The sequence below is a fragment of the Mesoplodon mirus genome, assembly GCF_964341445.2.
Source record: "Mesoplodon mirus genome assembly, chromosome: 15".
Lineage (NCBI taxonomy): Eukaryota > Metazoa > Chordata > Mammalia > Artiodactyla > Ziphiidae > Mesoplodon > Mesoplodon mirus.
The window spans coordinates 48,903,860-48,926,424 of record NC_138991.1 but is presented as its reverse complement, the minus strand read 5'-3'; the positions used below and the strand labels follow the sequence as shown (position 1 = coordinate 48,926,424).

At 38.7% G+C, this 22,565-nt stretch overlaps 1 pseudogene across 1 annotated transcript; it reads left to right on the top strand.

Moving 5' to 3' along the window:
* Window position 1: 1 nt before the first annotated feature.
* LOC309816748 (transmembrane protein 180-like) lies at window positions 2-21,923 on the top strand (annotated as a pseudogene). The gene is made up of 8 exons (XR_014296215.1): window positions 2-38; window positions 186-255; window positions 3,970-4,144; window positions 5,119-5,889; window positions 7,134-7,195; window positions 12,073-12,279; window positions 15,540-15,662; window positions 21,896-21,923. The product of XR_014296215.1 is annotated as a transmembrane protein 180-like (transcript).
* The last annotated feature ends 642 nt before the right edge of the window (window positions 21,924-22,565 follow it).

Genomic DNA, 22,565 nt, shown 5'->3' with positions numbered 1-22,565 from the left:
AATGGCGACTCCGAAGGAAACAAAGGAGGCGGGAAAAGGCGAAGGGGTGCGGCCGAAGGCCCCGCCCCTTCCTCTGCTTTGAGTCGCCTCTGGGTGTATGTTCGGGTTGCTGGGGTGTAGAGGTGGCGGCCTCCGCGGCCCCTGTGATGGGTGTCCGGCCGATGGACGGCCTGCGTGAGTGTGAGGGGCAGGAGTCCGGCCTCCGAGCAGTGAGCGGTTGCGGACGGGAGGCGCGAGGAGTGCCGGGACACCGAGGTCCGCTGCCCCGCCGGCCTCTACTGGTCTTTTGACTCCCAGATTTGATCTGCTTAATGCGGGGAAATTGAGGGTCGGTCGGAAGTTTAGAGCAGTTAGCTGTTTTTTCCTTGATATCTGAGCCTCTAACCCGCTGAGAATTTGTACTCAGTCCCCCTGAAATGGTGGGCCTCAGACCTACCTGAGTATCTGGGGGCTGGAAGGGGTGCAGTTGAAGCTAACTGCACAGTTAAGCATCTGAAGTCATGACGTTACACCTGGAAAGAAGAAAATGCATCCCGAGCACTTGATGGCCAGCAGGACAGTGAACGCTGTTCTCCACGGACAGAAACAAAATAAATACGGCTCATGGGTTGTGGCTTTTACCATCATCGTGCAGACAAAGCCCAGAAATTCTAAAGTAGGGTGACAGACCAGAAGGTCAGTGTTCTCAGCCTTGATGTAATGGTAAAGGTACGGCTGACAGAAGACAGCTTAGAGTAGAATGCCAGCCAATAAACGTGGAAGAGGTAATAAAAGAGGAATGGTAAACTCACCAATCCTTTTCTTCTGAATCCAGGTATACTAAAAGGTAAAATGTAACGGATCTACTTTTTATTGCTAAGAAAGAAGCTAGGTCTCCTGTGTAGCTTGTACTGCCCTGGTTGTCAATATTCTGGTAGAGATATTATTAATCCAGAGCCAAAAGAAAATAACTAAAACCAACTATCTTAATTTACAAGTAAGTCACTACAGAGAAAGCTCTTTGGAAAGAGAGATGATTGGATTTAGGATTTGCTGATGGTGATTTGTGGAAGCTGAAGGGCTGGAATCATGCCTCTGACCTTCAAGAGACTCATCTTTCACAGCCACTAATCTGCAAGATTGAAAGTGCTTTTTCTCCATGGCAAAACTCCTTTTGACTCCGGGTCAAATAGGAAACTGTATTGAAATGCTCTTTAACATTCTTCAAAAAACAAACACAAAACAACAATGAAAAAGAACAGTCTGGAGAATTAAAGTTATTGATGATTTTAAATGGCAATCCCCCCCACAAAACCCCACATACCAGACTTTATGCCTTTTAGTATTAGTGTGTTCTTTTTAAGTACACTATTTGGGGAAACTTTTTTCCCCCTGCAAAAGCTTGAACAAAAACTGCACTGAAAAAGACAAGTTAGCTTCCAGTGCTAAAAACCCTGCTTTGGAGGGGTTTCCATCATTCTTTTAGAGTCTATGTAGTCAGAGCTGAGAAGCAATCATAAGCAGCCTCTTCAGCAACATTATTATTCGGTTTAGTAATAGGTTAGTGAATAACAACCCAAGCTGATTCTAAAAGGAGGGTTTTGGGTTTCATTTAATAATTCACCAGTATTTTGTGCACCTGCCCACCCTAATCATTACACCGTTTTGCTACTTTTAAACTCTTCTGTATAAAACATTTTGTGTTACAGAAGAACCAGTTTCAGAAATCCTTTATTCCTGGTTGTAAAGATACACTATTCTTGTTCTTTGGTGCTTTGTTGCTATAGTAAAATCAGGTAAGGGGAGTTTTTAGATAGTAGTGTTGGCTTTAAAAAGATTGTTAAGTGGTGATTTTCAGTTTGATACCTACTGAAATAAGTGTTTATTACGATGAAAATAATCTAAAGCAAAATATTGATAGTTCCTTTTGCGGATAGAAATAAGATTTTTACTTCCTCCTCTCAAAATATATAAACAGAAGTTTAGGCTATGGAGTTTTTTGTAATGTTATTAAAACCTTATATTCACCATATATATATATGTCATATAAACCTTATGTTTCAGACAGGATGGGTGCTTAACTCAAAATCTTTTAAAAAAATTTGAACTCAACTAAGCAAGCTCATGACTCTTTGCAAAATTCTGAGTTTATAAATACCTGCCTTCTGACTTAATGATAGATCAGTTCAGAGGGTGTGGCATGCTTCTTGTTTTAGCGTGCCTGAAATAAAACTAAGAAAGAGTGCCTAGATTTTGGTGGGCTAAATTTGTATCTTGGCTTTTGGTTCTACTGGCTCCCTTGGTTTTGGCTCTCTTAGTAACCCTGTGGCCTCAGCTTCAGTCTTCATTCTCACTTATGCCAAAAAGTAACTCCCTAGAGTGAGGTCTTCAACAGTAGTTCCCAGCGTTTCCAAACCTGAGAATTACCTTTAAAGCCAAAAATGTTGGCTGACCTCCACATAATAGTACTTGTATTTTTCAAGAGTTTGAGAATGCATAATGATAACAGTTCAAGTATTTGTATTGTATCATTACAGCAGAATCTACAAACATTTTAAGAAAGCTAGTACACAAATGGGCAAAATATTCTTTATTCTGTTTACAGACAATGCTTGGTCTGCATATGGGTTTCATAACCCTTTTTGATAATTCTAGGGCTCTACTTCCCATTGAATTAAAATCATTTTGTATCTACCCGATGCAAAATGAAACTCAGGCACTTAAGTAATTTGATCATTTGAGCCAGATGCCCACTTCCCCCTTCTAACTTGCTCTCCCCTTCTCTAAGAAATTGGGTAATATAGACTGAGGTTCCTGCTTAATTCCCAAGAATTGTTTAAGCAGGTAATATCTCTCGAATTATCTGAATATTTTTGTTTTCTGCTTCAGTAAGATTTTTAGACCTGCCCATTATAAAACAGGAAAATCATGGTGTTATCTTTTTTATTTATTTATTTATTTATTTATTTTTGGCTGCATTGGGTCTTCGTTGCTGCATGTGGGCTTTTTCTAGTTGTGGCGAGTGGGCACTACTCTTCATTGTGGTGCACGGGCTGCTTATTGCAATGGCTTCTCTTGTTGCGGAGCACGGGCTCCAGGCATGCGGGCTCAGTAGTTGTGGCTCGTGGGCTCTAGAGCGCAGGCTCAGTAGTTGTGGCACACGGGCTTAGTTGCTCTGTGGCATGTGGGATCTTCCCAGACCAGGACTTGAACACGTGTCCCCTGCATTGGCAGGCGGATTCTTAACCACTGCACCACCAGGGAAGCCCCCATGGTGTTATCTTAAAACTATAGTCAAGATTAAAAAAGCAAGATGAGTCTATACCTACCTCTTGCTTGGTTAACCTTTTCCTGTTTTCCAGTTGGATAAATCAAGTCCCTGAAAGGGTAAGACAATATGCCAGATTTAAGAGGAACATTTACATCAGAGCAAGGACCAAAATGTGTTCTTTCTATATCCATGTTAGCCATGTCCTTTGGGCCTAAGTTACATATGATGTCAGGAGAAGATCAAAAATAAATCTCCCAGTGCAAGTCTGTACTACTGAATGGACAACTTTATGCTAAGATGAAGGGCTTGCTTCTATTCCTTCTCTTTGACACTTGCTAAAGGATGTCACTTCATTGTTTTTTTTCTGTTGTAAACTCCCAAGTAGGGAGGATAATACTGCCATAAACACATCTCCCTGACCACTAGTTAAACATGTCTAAACTCTTGAATATATTTCACTTTTATAAGTTAGAAGAGATATTAAAAATATATTCAAGTAAAGCCACACTATGCAAATTAGGGTTCCTGGCAACATCTCACAAATTGTTGAGTGAGTGGATAAGAAAGTAAAGTATTAAATCTCGTTCCATATTCACAGCTAGTGGTTTTGGACTTTTATTTAACTTAAATTAACCAGTGTCCAGTGGAATTTTGCCACTCATCAGTTAGTGTATGCAAGCAGTGAATTTTAACCATTTCTTTTTTTTCTTAAACTAAAGGAAGAAGAATTCCTCTGTGTGGAAAATGGCATTTTTAAATATCAAAACCATTGCTTGGGCATTTTCTAGGATAACATTAGGGACTGAAATGCTAAATTCTGTCTGCAATTTCTACTGTGTAAAGGCGTTTTTACACCTGTACAAGATTTCAGAAGTGACCTTTTACCAAGTGCAGGTGAGATGGAGCCCTTGTTGTCCTTTCGCCTTAGGACAGAGTTTCTCCTTCCTCATAGTTGTGCCTTGCTGTGATTTTCCAAAGAGCTGATTCCTCATGAGCTGAAAGAGTTATCAAGAAGAGGTTATCCATGTCCAAGATCCTCTGTTTAAGGGCAAAGAGACTTTTGAAAGGTTGTCAAAACACAACAGCTTTAGAGTTTAAAGGGTAAGCTTTTGGTTATCTGGAAAATTCCCTTATGTGGAAAAATTAGAATTATTAAGATATTCTATGTTTTGAAATGACCCATGGTATTCACAAATTTCATTGTAACTCATTACCAATTAGAGGGTCAGGATGGATAGAGTTCATGGTCTTAAAAACCCGTATGGTTTATAATGTTACTTGTTTATTACCAACAATAACATCCTTGATCTAATAAGTGTTTTTGCCATTTTGAGATGGCAAACACTAATATTTTAACCTTTCCTAATGAAATTATGTAAAACTGTGCCATGGTCTGTAAACAGGCCATCCCTCTGCAGAGGCAGGGCCTTGTGCCTTGTGGGGAGACACTGTAGCATAATGATTGAAAGCACAGACTCGGGGGTCATCTGCCTTGGCTCAAACCGTGGCTCTGTCATTTATTAACCTGGCAAGTTGCTTAACATATCTGGCCCTCAGTTTCCTTGTAAAGCAGGGATAATAATATTACCTGCTTCATAGGGTTGTTTTAAGGATTTAATGAAATAATTCATGTAAAAACTTGTTTGCCTAGACACAAAGTGAATGTACACTGTTTTTGAGAGGTAGTATTAGCTGTTATTATTATTTTTAATATTTCAGTACACCCCCTACAGATACTGGAAGCAATGAGCTTTTTTTTCAGCTCAACTTTGGTTACTTCACATTAATTAAAAATTCAGGGGTCATTTTCATCAGTATAAACTATACTAAAATAATCCTGTGGTGTTTTTTTTTTTTTTTCCTCCTAGATGATTTTAATGATTTGGAATGCTCTTAACGACCTGACTGGGTATTTTCACAACAACTGTTAGGCTGACTGCTGTTCCAATCATCATAGTTCTGTTTTGTGTGGTGGCCCTTTATATGCAATAGCCTTCCTGCTTCCTTGGCTCCCTTGGAAGTACTATCATGAAGGTGACTGGCTTAGTAGGCTTCACCTGGTGGTATCATTATGTGCTTTTAATAGCACGCTTACCTTTGTTCAGCAAGCCCAGTGTGTACTGTTTGCAGAAATTTTCACTAGATATTTCACTAGTCGGCTAATTATTTACATTATTTTCACTAATTTCACTAGTCGGCTTCAGCTTCTTAAAATCAACCAAGTGGCATCACTGGTAGGATCTACCAGTGTCCTTTTCTGTGGTCTCATCTCTGATAACATGGAAATTTTGCTCAGTTTTCAGGCCATCACTGTTGTCATGCTACTCTTGCTACTGCCAGCCTTTACATTGGCATGCGCCACGTGAGTCACCTTAAAAGAACCTAAAATAAGCCCTGAGGAAAACCCTTTCTCAGAAACTGAATAGGATCTCCCCTGGACCTCCGTCATCTCATTGATGCGACAAATCTTGATCCAGAAAAACTTTTGCCTTTTTCTGACTATGAATTTCTTCCAAGTCTTCCATTTAACCTTCTTCAGTAACTTCATGATGATCTTTGTTGATAATCTCATTCCTAAGTATGTTCTTCCTTCTTCCATAAGGAGCATCATGTATGGGGCAGTCTTCATCTGCCCACAGGTATGTGATGATTCTTCATGTATCTTCCTACAGGGATTAAAGATGTAACTCTTACCTGGCTGAGGAATTAAAAACCTGATTATATCAGTAGTTGGGAAAAATGATTCACATTTATTAAGAGACCCAAAGATTCAGAGTCCCAGAAATTATACAAGATTCTGTAGAAATATAATGGAAACAAGAGATGCAAGGAAAAAAGGAAGGAGAACCCAAGAAAGCTGAGCAATGTAATATTTTAAACATTTAGCTTTTCAGTTTTGTTCTCCTGAGCTTCCTCATTTAAACCTCTGCACAACTACGGAGGAAAATACATGGCTTCCTGTGAGCACCTCATTTTTCTTTATCCTGACATTTAAGATTCCTGTGACTGTTACAAGGAAGAATAGTTACTTCATCATGGATTCCTGAAGCCAGGTTTCAAAAACACTTGGCTAAAAGACTGGAGTCCTAGAATTCCAGAGCGTTAGTAAAATTCCATGGCCATGACCATTATTGCAGAGGGTGTATCCTCCAAAAAATATACCAGCCTGTTGTTTATTACACGACTTGGAGAGTTGATGAATAAAATTGCTTCCCTTAACCTAAATATATCCTCTAAAGATATGACTTAACCTAGCCTATGATATGGGTTTTTCCTGTTTTCACAATTAAAATCTGTTATCTATACTCTTCAGAGAATAAGTTATTCTAAATAGACAAGTTTTTATTGTTTACTAACTTTCCAAAAGATTTAAACCATTTGGGGTAGAAGTAGTTCTGAAATGTTCTAAGTGTTGCCACACTTCCTTAAGCAAAGTATGAGGGATAGAATTTGCCTTTCTGCCATTAGCTCAAGGCCTATATCATAGTTTGGTTACTGTATATACCATAATATTGATAACTCACATTTTCTGAGTGTTTACCATGTGCAATGGACTATGCCAAGTACATTGTATACATTATCTCGTGTAATCCTGACAACTACCTTTGAAAGACCCATCCTGCCAAATGAGAAAAGGGAGGCTCAGAGGCCTTTAGAGTTGTGCACTTTAAGATTCTCTCTCTAAAGTGTACTGTGTTTATGTGGTCTGTTTAGCAGAGTTTACCAAATAGAGTAGCGTTTTTGGCTTATCAGTATGTCCCAGGTACTATGTGTACACAGTAAAATGATGCTCCCCCTTCATGGCAGTTTGAGGTTTTTCAAGCTGTTTGCTGACTCAGAATGGGGAGCTGTTTGAGTTCTTGTTTCTACTTGTTATTGTCAGATTCTAGGCTATATATACATTCCCACTTTTAATCATGTACTTGCCTATAGTATCTCCTCCAGGTAAAAAAAAGTTTGTTAAACTCTTACATAAATTTAAAAAAAAAAGATAGATATTTTTATTTTTTTGGCCACACCCAGTGGCATGTGGCATCTTAGTTCCCTGACCAGGGATCGAACCCGTGCCCCCTGGACTGGAAGCACAGAGTCCTAACCACTGGACCACCAGGGAATTCCCAATAGATAGATGTTTTTAAGCAGTTTAATTGAGATGTAATTCACATACCATACAATTAATTCACCCATTTAAAGTATACAATTCAGTGGTTTTTAGTATATTCGCAGATATGTGCAACCATCACCACAGTCAATTTTATTTTTGTTTATTTTTAAATTTTTTGGCCGTGCCACATGGCTTGCAGAATCTCAGTTCCCTGAACAGGGATTGAATCTGGGCCAAAGCAGTGAAAGCCTGGAATCCTAATTACTAGGCCACAAGGGAACTCCCACCACAGTCAATTTTAGAACATTTCATAATCTCAAAAAAACAAAAAATGAGTTGAAATAACGTAGTTTTTTGGTTACGGTTTTATTGAGGTATGATTGACTCTCAAGAAACTACATATATTTAAACTGTACGACTTGGTACATTTTGACCTATGTATGTACCATGAAACCATCACCACAATCAAAATAGTAGACATATTCATCACTCTCCAAATTGTCCTTGTAATCCCTCCCTCTAATTCTTCCTTAGTTTGCATTTTCTAGATTTTTATATAAATGGAATAATACAATACGTACTATTTTTTGGTCTGGAGTCTTCAGTCCTGTTGCTGTGGTATCAAGATTTCATTCCTTTTTATTGCCAAATAATATTCCATTGTGTGGATATACCACAGTTTGTTTACCTATTCACTTTTTAATGGGCATTTGGTGGTTTCCGGTTTTTGGCTATTACAAATAAAGCTGCTGTGAAAATTTGTGTCTTTTTTTTTTAGATAAATTTTAATTTAATTTTTATTTATTTTTTTATACTGCAGGTTCTTATTAGTCATCAATTGTATACACATCAGTGTATACATGTCAATCTTTGTATGGACATATGCTTTCCTTTCTCTTGGGTAAACCCCTAGGAGTAGAATGGCTGAACTGCATGGTAGGTAAATGTTTAACTTTTAAAGACGCTGACAAGCTGTTTTCCAAAGTGGTTGCACCATTTTACTTTCCTCCCAATCATGTATAAGTTTTCCAGTTCCTCCACATTCTCATCAATATCATATCAGGCTTTTGAGTTTTGGCTATACTGGTAGGTGTGTAGCAGTATCTTACTGTGGTTTTGATTTGCATTTTCCTAATGACTGCTAATGATGTTGAGCATCTTTGAATGTACTTACTTGCCACCCATATATCTTTTTGGTGAATTATTTGTTTAAATCTTTAATTATTTTTTAATTGAATTGTATATTGTTGAATTGTAAGAATACTTTATATATTCAATATATTATGTATTCTCAGTAAAGGTGCTTTGTTGGATATATGTTCAGCAATATTTTCTCCCAGTCTCTCTTGGCTATTAAATTTTAAGAGAAGTACGGCCAAAAGATTTCAACAATCCTTTTTCTCAAGCCTTCACACTAACCTATGAATTTCTGTTTATCTCAATAAAAAAATCATTATAAAGTGGAAATCCAAAGTTGCCTTAAATTTTATTCTGAATTTCTAAAGAAGTGACACTTATAAATTATTGGGGTAAAAAAATGACAGCTTGTTGGAATTTGTTGTTATTTATGTAGCTAAGTCACTTTAACATTCTACCTATTGGTTTTGGTAACGAAGGCTAAGCACTGTATTTTCATTTTCTCAGGCTGTCTTCCCAGTGGCTTTCTTTTTGAGGAATTGAATAAATGAAAGGAGAAAAGAATGAGCAAGTGCTTTTTCTCTCTAATAACTGTTTTAATCGGTCTGTGACTCTTCCACATCCCATGACCCTCCAAGAGGCAGAACAGTAAATGGGTTATAGGAGCATGGAGTCTGCCAGGGAGAAGTCTGCCTCCCCACTTATTAGCTGTCTGACCCTGGGTAAGTTACTGAAGCTCTCTGTGTCTCAGTTTCCTTCTCTGTAAAATGAGAATAAAAGTGGTACCTACGGATTGGAATTATTCTGAGGATTAAATGAATGAAGACATACAAAGTACTTAAAATGGTTGCTGGCACAAAATAAACACTCTAGAAATGTTAGCTTGTATTATTAAATCTCAGTGCAGCAAATATTATTAAACTTTCACTGTAAACACAGCATTGCCTTTATCTCTGTTTTGATTTAGGCTTTGGCATTTGTTTGCCAACACTTGTTCTGGGACACATTTTTCACAAGCTTCTACTCAATAAACACGTGAATGGAGAGCCAAAACCCTCAGTTTGTAGAAGGCTTTGCTTTAGTAAAAGAAAAAGTAGTCTCTTTTTTTGTCGTTATATTACTCATCATTGGCTCATATTTATTTATTTATTTATTTTTTGCGGTACGCGGGCCTCTCACTGTTGTGGCCTCTCCCGTTGCGGAGCACAGGCTCCGGACGCGCAGGCTCAGCGGCCATGGCTCACGGGCCCAGCAGCTCCGCGGCATGTGGGATCTTCCCGGACCGGGGCACGAAACTGTGTCCCCTGCATCGGCAGGCGGACTCTCAACCACTGCGCCACCAGGGAAGCCCTCGTATCTTTTTTTTTAAGATAATGGTTTTTAATTTAATTTTACTTATTTATTTTTGGTTGCATTGGGTCTTTGTTGCTGCACGCGGCTTTCTCTAGCTGCCTCGAGCGGGGGCTACTCTTCGTTGCGGTGCACGGGCTTCTCAATGCAGTTGCTTCTCCTGTTGCGGAGCACCGGCTCTAGGCACGCGGGCTTCAGTAGTTGTGGTGCACGGGCTTAGCAGTTGTGACTTGCGGGCTCTAGAGCGCTAGCTCAGTAGTTGTGGCACACGGGCTTAGTTGCTCCGTGGCATGTAGAATCTTCCCAGACCAGGGAATCGAACCCATGTCCCCTGCATTGACAGGCGGATTCTTAACCACTGTGCCGCCAGGGAAGTCCCTGGCTCATATCTTTTCACATTGGACAGAAAAGTAATAAGGAACAATTATTAAGTATTTTATATGATGAGAGAGACAGAGACAGAGAGGGAGAGGGAGTGCTAGTGGGAGGAAATGCCTCTTAGGTAAAGAAACTTGTCTATGAATGAACAGCTGATAAAAGTGGCAAAGCTGGAATTCAAACCTAGGGACATCTGATTTCAAAATCTTTCTCCACTTTGTCACATATTTCTTACATTATTACTTTCTTATATTTTGTATAGTATTTATGTATTAGAGATTGAAAACAAGAAACTTCATTTCAATATGTGGAACTGTATAAATTTACAATATTATTATTAAATATAGGAATATAAGGGGACTTGCTGGGGTGTTTTACATACTTTACCTTAGAGAACTCTAAGAAATGCCTTGGATCCCATCAGTCACTGAGCCATTGTTTTAATATTTAAAAAAAAAGTGCTCTTGTTCCTTGCAAGTACAGAATTAAACCAAAAAAATCAGTCAGGGGGAAAACCCCTTATTTTTATTAAAGAATATTGGTATTATACTTACATCATTAAAAATTCTCTAATTGTAATGTACGCACATTTGGTTAGTGAAAACAGTTCAGGGCTAAATGATATACTTCTTAAAACTGAAAACAAAGAGGATCTTCTAATCTTTGTTAATGTACATATGTATATTTAGCACTAACTTTTTGGTCTAGAACAATGAACTTTTTCATTGGTAGCAAGAAATGCAGTAAAAAAATGTGATTGAGCTCTCAACGTGAATCTAGTAGAATTATGAAAATATTGTTAGCCACAGGTCCCTACTGGAACAATTTGAGAAAATTTTCATGAAGACTTACTTGCATTTTGAATACATTGGTAACGGAGAGTATACTAATTAACCCAAAGGATTGAATCTCTGTGAAACGTCAAGATATTAGAACCCCACATAGATAGCTATTCTATAAATCTACAATAGTGGCCTTGGCTATATCATTTAAAAGGACATCTTGATAGAGATTTTTAGAATAAAAAATTTTGTTTGCTTTTTTTTTTTTTACTTAAACCATCCCTCCATTTTTATTCTTCTATCATAACTAAAATGTTATATGTCCTTTTATAGTTCTTAACTTTCCTATCTTGACATCAAGAGATTTCTGTATTGAATGTGATGTTGAACTAGAAGATTTCTAAATGCTTCTCCAGTTAAAATATATTGGAATTTATATTATTAAATACTTACTACTTATATATAATATTTTACTTAGCTCATTTTTATTTTGCATGGGATAAAGAGTGTGCAAAAGAAATGTAAGAAGATAATCTACCTTCCCTTAGCTTATGGTAAAGAATTAGCAAACATAAGTAGTAGATTATAAATTTAAACTAAAAAAAATTTAAAATATCTGCTATACTTGCCTTCTGTTATCAAAGATAATTTTTAAAAGTATATGCTTATGTGAATGAGAGATAATGGATTCTCATTTCTTCTGTTCTATTGTGCAGTTTACAAAATATTTATGCTGTTTAAAATATAAACCAAAAAAACACCACGTCATTATTACCATGCTCATAAAGCTAGAAAGTTCATCTTAATTAAGGCAGATCAACTATAGGAAATAAAAGGGGAAAAAAGGAAAAATAAAGAGAAAAAATGTCTGATGAATTTCATGGCATGTTTTGTTCTTTAGAACCTATCCGTAATTTAAGCAGATTTAATGAGCAGTCATCTGGGAATGAGGAAAAAGCATAGTAAATTTTTAAAAATGTAGTTATTTTATTTTTAAAAGAGAATTATATATTCATAGATATATTTTGGGAGAATAGAAGTGTGTGCCTAACATATGTTTACTTTTATAGTATATTATTTCATTTTTCCTTTTTGCAAACCGAATGTCTACTTTTATTTGATGTTTGGTTTTTAAACAAATCTGTGCCTCCTAGTTATGGAATTTTCATTTGTGTATTTAAAATTGTTTCTAGGGTGATTGTGCAAGCTTCTTTTTGCTCATTTAATCTGCCACTAGCTGACATGGTCAATGCAGATTTACTGAAGTTCAATTGGCAGTAAGTAATATTTTTTCAAATATTAGCTATAAAAATATCACATGGAGGCAGGACCTATCAGAGTCTCCATATCTCAGTTACATTGCCATTACAAATCACATAACTGAAAGATGATCATAAGAGGCATCATTGGGAATCAGAGAGCAGAACATAATAGGATATTCATAATTGTTCACCCTGGGCAAGTTTTCTCTGCTTTTGAAAGGACATCATAATTTTTTATACCTCAGCTTCACACAGCCAATGCTACAACAAGGTTAAATCTCAGAAACCAAAGTGAAACCTCAGATAACTTTATGTTATAATATTGCAATATGCATTATTACACTGGATGATCAGGCAAAATGACCTTCGCCCTGTGACATCACAAGAATTAAAATTGAAAATCAAAGTCCATCTTATCCTCTTTTACTTTAAAAAGTGTAAGCTGATGATGAGAGGTTTTGTTCCTTGGTATGGTTATTATAAACGCTTTAGATCAGCTATAAAATTCACTTGATGGGCAAATATTTTGTGATATGTGCCCTATTTTATGGATTAGAGAGGACTGTATTATTTTAAGACTGGCATAGTCTTTATTAGCTTTGTAGAAACTGCATGGCTTTTTTTTTTTAATGCAACTTAAATTGAAGGAAGCTTTGCCAATCCAGCTTGGTGATTTCTTCCTTATATAATTTCTTTCCTGTTTCAGGGTTTGTTGCTAAGTCATATTTGGAGTGATGAGCAAGGTGGTGAGCTCCTTAAGGTTCAGGACCGTGTCCCTAGTGCCTAGAAAAATGACCGGCTCAAATCACTTTTTAAAAACATGAATAAGTTAACAAGAAGAAACGTCAGTAAACATCTTATAACCCTCAAATTCTTTTTGAATGAGACTGGGTACAAATGAATAAAATGCCTCAAACAGTTGGAAAGGGAAGGGCACTGACATTTATCAAATGCCAATGTGTGTAAGCACTGTATGGCTTTTGCTCATTCAAGTCACACACCAGCCATGTGTGGGAGAATTATTGACTCAACAAATATTTATTGATTGCCTCCTATATGTCAGGCACTGTGGTCAATGCTGGGGATACAATACAGCAGGTCTTGTAACAGATCCTTTCTAAAACATACTCTCTCCTATGCACATGCTGTATGCTTCTGACTGAATGGCTGCTCTTGAAGACACATGTGCTTTTCTGTTCCCATAAGTTATGTCCTTACCAAGAGTCAGTACTTCTTGTTTCAAATTGGTTAACGTCAGATGCAATTGTTATTATAATTACAACACTTAATTACACTTATATTTTATAAACTTAGGAAATATAAGTATGAAATGAAAGTTATTTCTATGAAAACTAAGTTGAATGCTTTAGAAAGACTTGATAAAGATTAAGTGTAAAAAAATTACTATCAAATCTGATGTGATGAGAACTGTAAATGTTTTGGGGAAAAGTCATAAAAATCTAAAGGTATTCTGTTCTTAGATTGCCTTGTGAACAACTTTAGGTTCTCTCTATAACTGATAGTAGAAACCATAGATCATATCCTATGGATACTATACATGCCAGAAAGATGGCACAGCACTTTCATCAGTGGACCTGTACTTAAAGAAAAGATTGGTGAATGAGTATAGTTAAGTTGAAATAGAATGGTCAATGTCTTGTTTTCTGAAAATGATTTTTGGCTTCAGTCAACTGTCGTCCTGATCATGTCGGATAAGAACTTAATGCAGGGAGCCAAAGCAAATGTAACACTTACCTTTATGGCACTGACAGTCTAGTGGAGGATACAGACAGCAGTTGTATTATTATATTATCATGAAATCATAATTATCCCCATTTTCAGGAAACTAAAACTCTTGAGGGGTTAACTTTCCCAAGGTAATGTAACCAGCAGATTGAAGAACTGGGAATGAATCTCAAGCTCTTACCATCAAAGCAATCTTCTTCCAGTTCTCTGGCCTCATCTTTTCCCTTCTTTCCTTTCCTTTTCTTTTTTTCTCCCCTTTCTTCACCTCCCCTTTTTCTCCTCTTCTTCCTTAGTTTCAAGGTTTCCATCATTAGTTGAAATATGACAAAATTTCAGATTACTCAGTCAATGCACTTGATTTATTTTATGTGATATAACTAAATTATCAAAAAATGATATGGCAGGATTCTTACAGAGAACATATTAAAGTAATCCTTTATAAAATTTGGGCAGAAAGACTTAAGTATGAATTCCAGTTCTACTAGTTGCTAGCTGTGTGACTATGGACAAGTTAGTCTGTCCTCCCATCCCTAAAATAGGAGTGATAGTATCTTCCTCATGGGGTTGTTGCGGAGCTTAAATGAAATAATACATATTGGTACAGGAGATATTGTGTGTTCAGTTCCAGACCACTGCAATAAAGCAAATATTGCAATAAAGCAAGTCACAGATTTCTTGGTTTTCCAGTGCATATAAAAGTTACATTCATACAATAGTGTAGTATATTAAGTGTGAAATAGCATTATGTCTAAAAAATGTACATACATTAATTTAAAAATACTTTATTGCTAAAAAATGAAATGTCCAAACAACTACAATAGTAACATCAAAGATCACTGATCACAGATCACCATAACAAATATACAGTAAGTCCCCTACAAATGAACCTTCAAGTTGTGAACTTTCAAAGATGCGAACGTGCATTTGCATGTCCAATCACATAAGTTAGTTCACGTGTCTGGCATACGTTGTCATGTGCGTACATCCGCTACAAGTGGTTGTGCTTTTGTGTACTTTACTGTACAGTACTCTATAGAGTACAGTAGTACAGTGTCTTTATTTCAAGCCCAGGACGTCCAGAAGCAAGCATAAAGGCAGCAGTATATAGCCGATTGTGTTAGTTGGGTGCCTAGGCTAACTTCGTTGGACTTACGAACAAATTAGACTTACGAACGCGCTCTTGGAACAGAACTCGTTTATATGTAGGGGACTTACTGTAATAATAATGATAACATTTGATATATTGCAAGAATTACCAAAACGTGACACAGAGACACAAAGTGAGCAAATTCCATTGGAAAAATGGCTCCAATAGACTTGCTCGATGCATGTTTGTGGCAACCCTGCATTATCAGATGATGGTTAGCATTTTTTAAACTATTTCTATTATTGTCTATTTAGGCTCAAGGAGGACTTAATAGCCAAAAGGTCCTTGATACTTGTATACATATATATGTATATACATGTACATATATACACACATGTAATTTGTGTGTGATGTAGACACATGCTACTTTTTTCTGTTCCAGGTCACCCCTTTCCTCAATGGTCTTTGGCATCAATGCTTTATTTACCAAACCTGCTCAGTCTTTAGCTCCCATGATGATACTCTCTAGGCTAAACCAGTATGGATATGGAAACCCAAACAAAAGGTAGAGAAAAAAAATGCTTTGAAATAATGTAATAGAAATATGAAAGCAAACTCAGCCTCTTACATTGATTACTAGGCAGTATCTTAGACTTTGGGCATTATTAGTCATTAATTTATAGATCTCGAGTAAACTACAATAAAAAGTATTCATGTCAAAGGAACTTCAATAGGAATATCTTTAAGGGTATTCTTTAAATTATGTATGCTACAAATGTCTATGTAATTCACAGTAAGCTACATACTGATTGCTTTTCTAAGTCATTCACTCATTTATTATTTCATTCCACAAATGTTTCTGAGGGCGTGCTATTATCTGCTAGGTTCAAAGGTTCTGGGCATACAAGATGAATAAGGAGACTCCAAAGCCCCACAGATTGTGAAGCACTGTGTAAGGTCCCACCAGCCTTTGGTGATAATGGACACTTTGGTAATGCAGGGAAGAGGTTCCTGCCTCTGTCTCCCTAAAGTCAGGGAGCCCTTTGCAAAAGAAGGGTTTCTTGAGCTGAACTTGGAGGCTGAGTGGGATTTTTCTCTTCTGAACACAGAAGAATGTCATTCCAGGCAGAGAGTACAGCATGGCAGATATCCAGAAGCATGAGAGAACTCTCACTAAGGTATTCATTTATTCACTCACCAAACGTTGTTGAGAGCCTACCACGTCCTAGGCTCAGTGGTAAGGCAATGAACAACAGGGAACAAAACCACAGAAGCCTCTGCCCTCACACAGCTTACATTCTAGTGGGAGGGAGGCAGGCAGACAAGAAATTAGCTAAGTAAAATACATAGTATGTTAGTTGGTGAGAAGTCCTCTGGAGAAAAAAACAAGAAGAACAGGAAGGCTTGGGGAAAGCTGCATTTTTAAATAAGGTGATGGGAAGGCCTCACCGCCAAGGAGATGACATTTGAATAAAGGCCTGAAGGAAGGTGCGAGGGAACCAGGGTGCTCTTTGGGAAGAGTATTCCCGGCAGAAAGCACAATGAGTGCAGAAGCACTGAGTGCAGCATGCCTGGCACTAGGTCTGCCGAGGAGGCTGCCAGCATGACTGGCGCAGAGTGAGCAGGGGGGAGACCAAATCCCGTAGATCCTTGCAGCCCTCCTTTGTTACCTTGGTTTCACTATGAGGTGAATGGTGATGGTGAGGCAGTGGAGGATTTATTCATTTGTTTATTTGACATTATTTTTTAAAGCAGTCGTAGGGTCACAACAACACTGGGCAGAAAGTACACAGAGTTCCTGTAAATTCTCTGCCTTCCCACACGAACTGCTTCCTCCACTATCAGCATCCCGCACCAGCGTGGTACAAATGTTATAATCCATGATTATAATCCTTATCACCCAAGTCCATGGTTTACACTAGGGTTCGTGCTTGGTGTTACACATTCTGTGGGTTTTGACAAATGTATAATGACGTGTGTCTTCACTGCCCTAAAAATCCTCTGTGCTCTGCCTATCCATCCCTCCTTCCCACCAACCCTGACAACTACTGATCTGTTTACTGTCTCCATAGTTTTGCCTTTTCCAGAATGTCACATAGTTGGAATCATACCTTTTCAGATTGGCTTCTTTCACTTAGTAATATGCATTTAAGATCCCTCCTTTTCTTTTCATGGCTTGATAGCTCATTTCTTTTTAGCACTGAATAAGATTCCATTGTCTGGATATGCTGCAGTTTGTTTATTCATTCACCTACTAAAGGACATCTTGGTTGCTTCCAAGTTTTGACAATTATGAATAAAGCTGCTATAAACATCATGTGCAGGTTTTTGTGTGAGCATAAGTTTTCAACTCCTTTGGGTAAAGACCAAGGAGCACAATTGCTGGATCATATTATAAAAGTATGTTTCCTTTTCTAAGAAGCTGCCAACCTGTCTTCCAAAGTGACTATACCATTTTGAAATCTCACTGGAAAAGAAATGGGAGTTCTTGTATCTCCACATCGTCATCAGCATTTGGTGTTGTCATTGTTCTGGATTTTGGCCATTCCAATAGGTGTATAGTGGTATCTTGTTTTAATTTGGAATTCCCTGATGGCATATGATCTGGAACATCTTTTCATATGCTTATGTGCCATCTGTATGTCTTTAGTGAGGCGTCTCTTCGGGTCTTTTGCCCATATTTAAATCAGGTCCTTAGTTTTATCATTCTTGAGTTTTAAGATTTCTTTGTGTATTTTGGATATCAGTCCTTTGTTAGATATACTTTTTGCAAATATTTTCTCCCAGTTGGTGATTTGTCATTCTCTTGACAGTATCTTTGGCAGCGCAGAAGTTTTTAATTTTAATGTAGTCTAGCTTATCAATGATTTCTTTCATGTATTGTGCCTTTCATGTTATATCTAAAAAGTCACTGACACCTAGATTTTCTCCTAGTCTATCTTCTAGGAATTTTATAGTTTTGCATTTTACATTTAGTTCTGTGATCCATTCTGAGTTAATTTTTGTAAAGGGTACAGGGTCTGTTTCTAGATTCATATTTTGGCATGTAGATGTCTAGTTGTTCTAACATCATTTGTTGAAAAGACATTTTATTGCCTTTGCTCCTTGGTCAAAGATCAGTTGACTGTATTTATGTGGGACTATTTCTGGCCTCTCCATTGTGCTCCATTGATCTAATTGTCTATTCTTTTGCCAAAATCACAATGTATTTATTCTCTTCCAGTTTTTTTTTTTAGTATTTATTTATTTATTTGGCGGCACCGGGTCTTCGTTGAGCATGCAGGATCTTCGTTGCGGCACGTGGGATCTTTTAGTTGTGACATGTGGGCTCTTAGTTGCATCATACAAACTCTTAGTTGTGGCATGTGAGATCTAGTTCCCTGACCAGGGATCTAACCTGGGCCCCCTGCATTGGGAGCGCAGAGTCTTAGCCACTGGACTATGAGGGAAGTCCCTCTCTTCCAGTTTTATTACGATATAATTGACATACAGCGCTGTATAAGTTTAAGGTGCAGAGCATAATGATTTGACTTACATACCACATGAAATGATTATCACAGTAAGTTTCATGAATGTTTGTTTTTTGATATTGAGCTGCATGAGCTGTTTGTATATTCTGGAGATTAATCCTTTGTCTGTTGCTTTGTTTGCAAATATTTTCTCCCATTCTGAGGATTGTCTTTTCATCTTGTTTATGGTTTCCTTTGCTGTGCAAAAGCTTTTCTTTAGGTCCCATTTGTTTATTTTTGTTTTCTTTTTCATTACTCTAGGAGGTGGGTCAAAAAAGATCTTGCTGTGGTTTATGTCAAAGAATGTTTTTCCTATGCTTTCCTCTAAGAGTTTTATAGTGTTCGGCCTTACATTTAGGTCTTTGATCCATTTTGAGTTTATTTTTGTGTATGGTGTTAGGGAGTGTTCTAATTTCATTCTTCTACATGTAGCTGTCCAGTTTTCCCAGCACCACTTATTCAAGAGGCTTTCTTTTCTGCATTGTATATTCTTGCCTCCTCTGTCATAAATTAGGTGACCATATGTGCGTGGGTTTATCTCTGGGCTTTCTATCCTGTACCATTGATCTAGATTTCTGTTTTTGTGCCAGTACCATACTGTCTTGATTACTGTAGCTTTGTAGTATAGTCTGAAGTCTGGGAGCCTGATTCCTCCAGCTCCATTTTTCTTTCTCAAGATTCCTTTGACTATTCGGGGTCTTTTGTGTTTCCATACAAATTGTAAAATTTTTTGTTCTAATTCTGTGAAGAATGCCATTGGTAATTTGATAGGGATTGCATTGAATCTGTAGATTGCTTTGTGTAGTATAGTCATTTTCACAATGATTCTTCCAATCCAAGAACATGGTATATTTCTCTGTCTGTTTATGTCATCTTTGACTTCTTTCATCAGTGTTTTATAGTTTTCTGAATACAGGTCTTTTGCCTCCTTAGGTAAGTTTATTCCTTGGTATTTTATTCTTTATATTGCAGTGGTAAATGGGATTGTTTCTTTAATTTCTCTTTCTGATCTTTTGTTGTTAGTGTATAGGAATGCAAGAGATTTCTGTGCATTAATTTTGTATCCTGCAACCTTACCAAATTCCTTGATTAGTTCTAGTAGTTTTCTGGTGGCATCTTTAGGATTTTCTATGTATAGCATCAGGTCATCTGCAAACAGTGACAGTTTTACTTCTTCTTTTCCAATTCGTATTACTTTTATTTCTCTTTCTTCTCTGATTGCTGTGGCTAGGACTTCCAAAACTATGTTGAATAAGAGTGGTGACAGTGGACATCCTTGTCTTGTTCCTGATCTTAGTGGAAATGCTTTCAGTTTTTCACCATTGAGAATGATGTTTGCTGTGGATTTGTCATATATGGCCTTTATTTTGTTGAGGTAGGTCCCCTTTTTGCCCATTTTCTGGAGAGTTTTTATCATAAATCGGTGTTGAATTTTGTCAAAATCTTTTTCTGCATGTATTGAGATGATCATATAGTTTTTATTCCTTAATTTGTTTATATGGTGTATCACATTGATTGATTTGCATATATTGAAGTATCTTTGCATTCCTGGGACAAATCCCACTTGATCATGGTGTATGGTCCTTTTAATGTGTTGTTGGATTCTGTTTGCTAGTATATGGTTGAGGATTTTTGCGTCTATGTTCATCAGTGATATTGGTCTGTAATTTTCTTTTTTTGTAGTATCTTTGTCTGGTTTTGGTATCAGGGTGATGGTGCCCTCGTAGAATGAATTTGGGAGTGTTACTCCCTCTGCAACTTTTTGGAAGAGTTTGAGAAGATAGATGTTAGCTCTTCTCTAAATGTTTGATAGAATTCCCCCGTGAAGCCATCTGGTCCTGGACGTTTTGTTTGTTGGAAGATTTTTAGGATTAGGGTTAGAATTTATTCTTTTTCCACGATTCTGTCTTCCAGTTCACTTATTCGTCTTCTGCCTCTGTTATTCTGCTATTGATTCCTTCTAGTGTGTTTTTCCCTTCAGTTATTGTGCTGCTCATCTCTGTTTGTTCCTTAGTTCTTCTAGGTCTTTGTTAAACATTTCTTGTATTTTCTTGATCTGTGCCTCCATTCTATTTCCAAGATTTTGGATCATCTTTACTATCATTACTCTGAAAAAATTTTTAAATTATTTATTTATTTGTTTGTTTGTTTATTTATTTATTTTTGGCTATGTTGGATCTTTGTTGCTGTGCACGGGCTTTCTCTAGTTACAGCAAGTGGGGGCTACTATTTCATTGCAGTGTGCAGGCTTCTCATTGCGGTGGCTTCTCTTGTCACAGAGCATGGGCTCTAGGCACATGGGCTTCAGTAGTTGTGGCACATGGGCTCAGTAGTTGTGGATCATGGGCTCTAGAGCACAGGCTTAGTAGTTGTGGTGCACGGGCTTAGTTGCTCTGTAGCATGTGGCATCTTCCCGGACCCAGGCTTGAACCCGTGTCCCCTGCATTGGCAGGTGGATTCTTAACCACTGCACCACCAGGGAAGCCCCACTCTGAATTCTTTTTCAGGTAGGTTGCCTATTTCCTCTTCATTTATTTGGTCGTGTAGGTTTTTACCTTGCTCCTTCATCTGTAACATATTTTTTTGTCATCTCTTTTCTTTTTTTTTTTATGCGTGGGACTGTGTTCCTGTCTTAGTGGTTGTTTGGCCTGAGGCTTCCAGCACTGGAGTTTGTAGGCTGTTGGGTAGAGCTGGGTCCTGGTGCTGAGATGAGGACATCTGGGAGACCTCACTCTGATTAATATTCCCTGGGGTCTGAGGTTCTCTGTTAGTCCAGTTGTTTGGACTTGGAGCTCCCACCACAGGAGCTCAGGCCTGACCCCTGGCCCATGAACCAAGATCTCGCAAGCCACGTGGGGTGGCCAAAAAGAAAGAAAAGAAAAGAAAAAAAAAGGAGCAAAGCAAGAACAAAAGGTAAAAAATAAAATAAGATTAGAAAACTAACAGATGTGTTAGAAAAAATAAAAATATAGATGAAACAACAACTGGAAGGTAAAACAGAACCACAATAGCAAAAAAGGAAAAAAAAGGCCGGCAGAGGCCTTGGCTGTGGGGGGCGGGGCTTAGGCAGGGGCGGGGTTTAGGCAGAGGTGGGGTCTAGGCTCAGCACGGCCAGAGGGGCCCTGGAGTACCTCTGGCCTTAGAGTGTGGATGATCAGGCCCAGGACCTCAGCAGGCTCCCTGGACCCAAGTGGGTGGGGGAAACGCCACGCTTCCCCCCCAATCCTCTGATCCCAGAGGGTCCCTCCCTGTTCGCCTCTACTCTTCTTGCTCCCCGCCACGCCCCTAGGACCCACGTGACTGGATGGGGCCTCTGAGGGTGCAAGACCAGGCCTGGGACCCCAGCAGGCTCACCAGAGCCAAGTGGGCAGGGGAAACCCTAGGTGCATTCCCCATGATCCTCTGATCCCGGAGAGTCCCTCCCTGTCCGCCTCTCCTCTTCTTCCCCCTACCCCTACATCCCTAGGACCCATGTGGCCAGAGGGGACCCCAGAAGCTGGAGGACCAGGCCCGGGAGCCCAGCAGGCTTCCTGGGGCCTGTGTGTGCAGGGGAATTGCAAGCTGCATTCCCTCCCTGGTCCCGAGGGCCCCTGCCAGTTCGCCTCTCCTCTTCTTCATTCCCCTCCCCTCCCCTTCCTCCCACCTCCCTCGCACACCCCCAGGATCCACGCGGCCAAAGGGAGCCCCGGAGGGCAGAGGACCTGGCCTGGTACCCCAGCAGGCTTCCCGGGGCCTGATTGGGCAGGGGAAACCCTAGCCCCATTCCCCCGCCGACCCTCCAAACCCCCGAGTGTCCCTCCAGGCGTGGGAACCCCTTCCCTCCCCGCCACCCCTCAGGGGCGGCAGTGCCATCTGGCCTCCACTTCTCCACACCCTCAGTCCCCCGACATCCTACCTGGTCACTTGGGGGTCCCTCCCATCCCCTTGGGTATCGAGGTCCCCTACCAGCATCTGGTAGG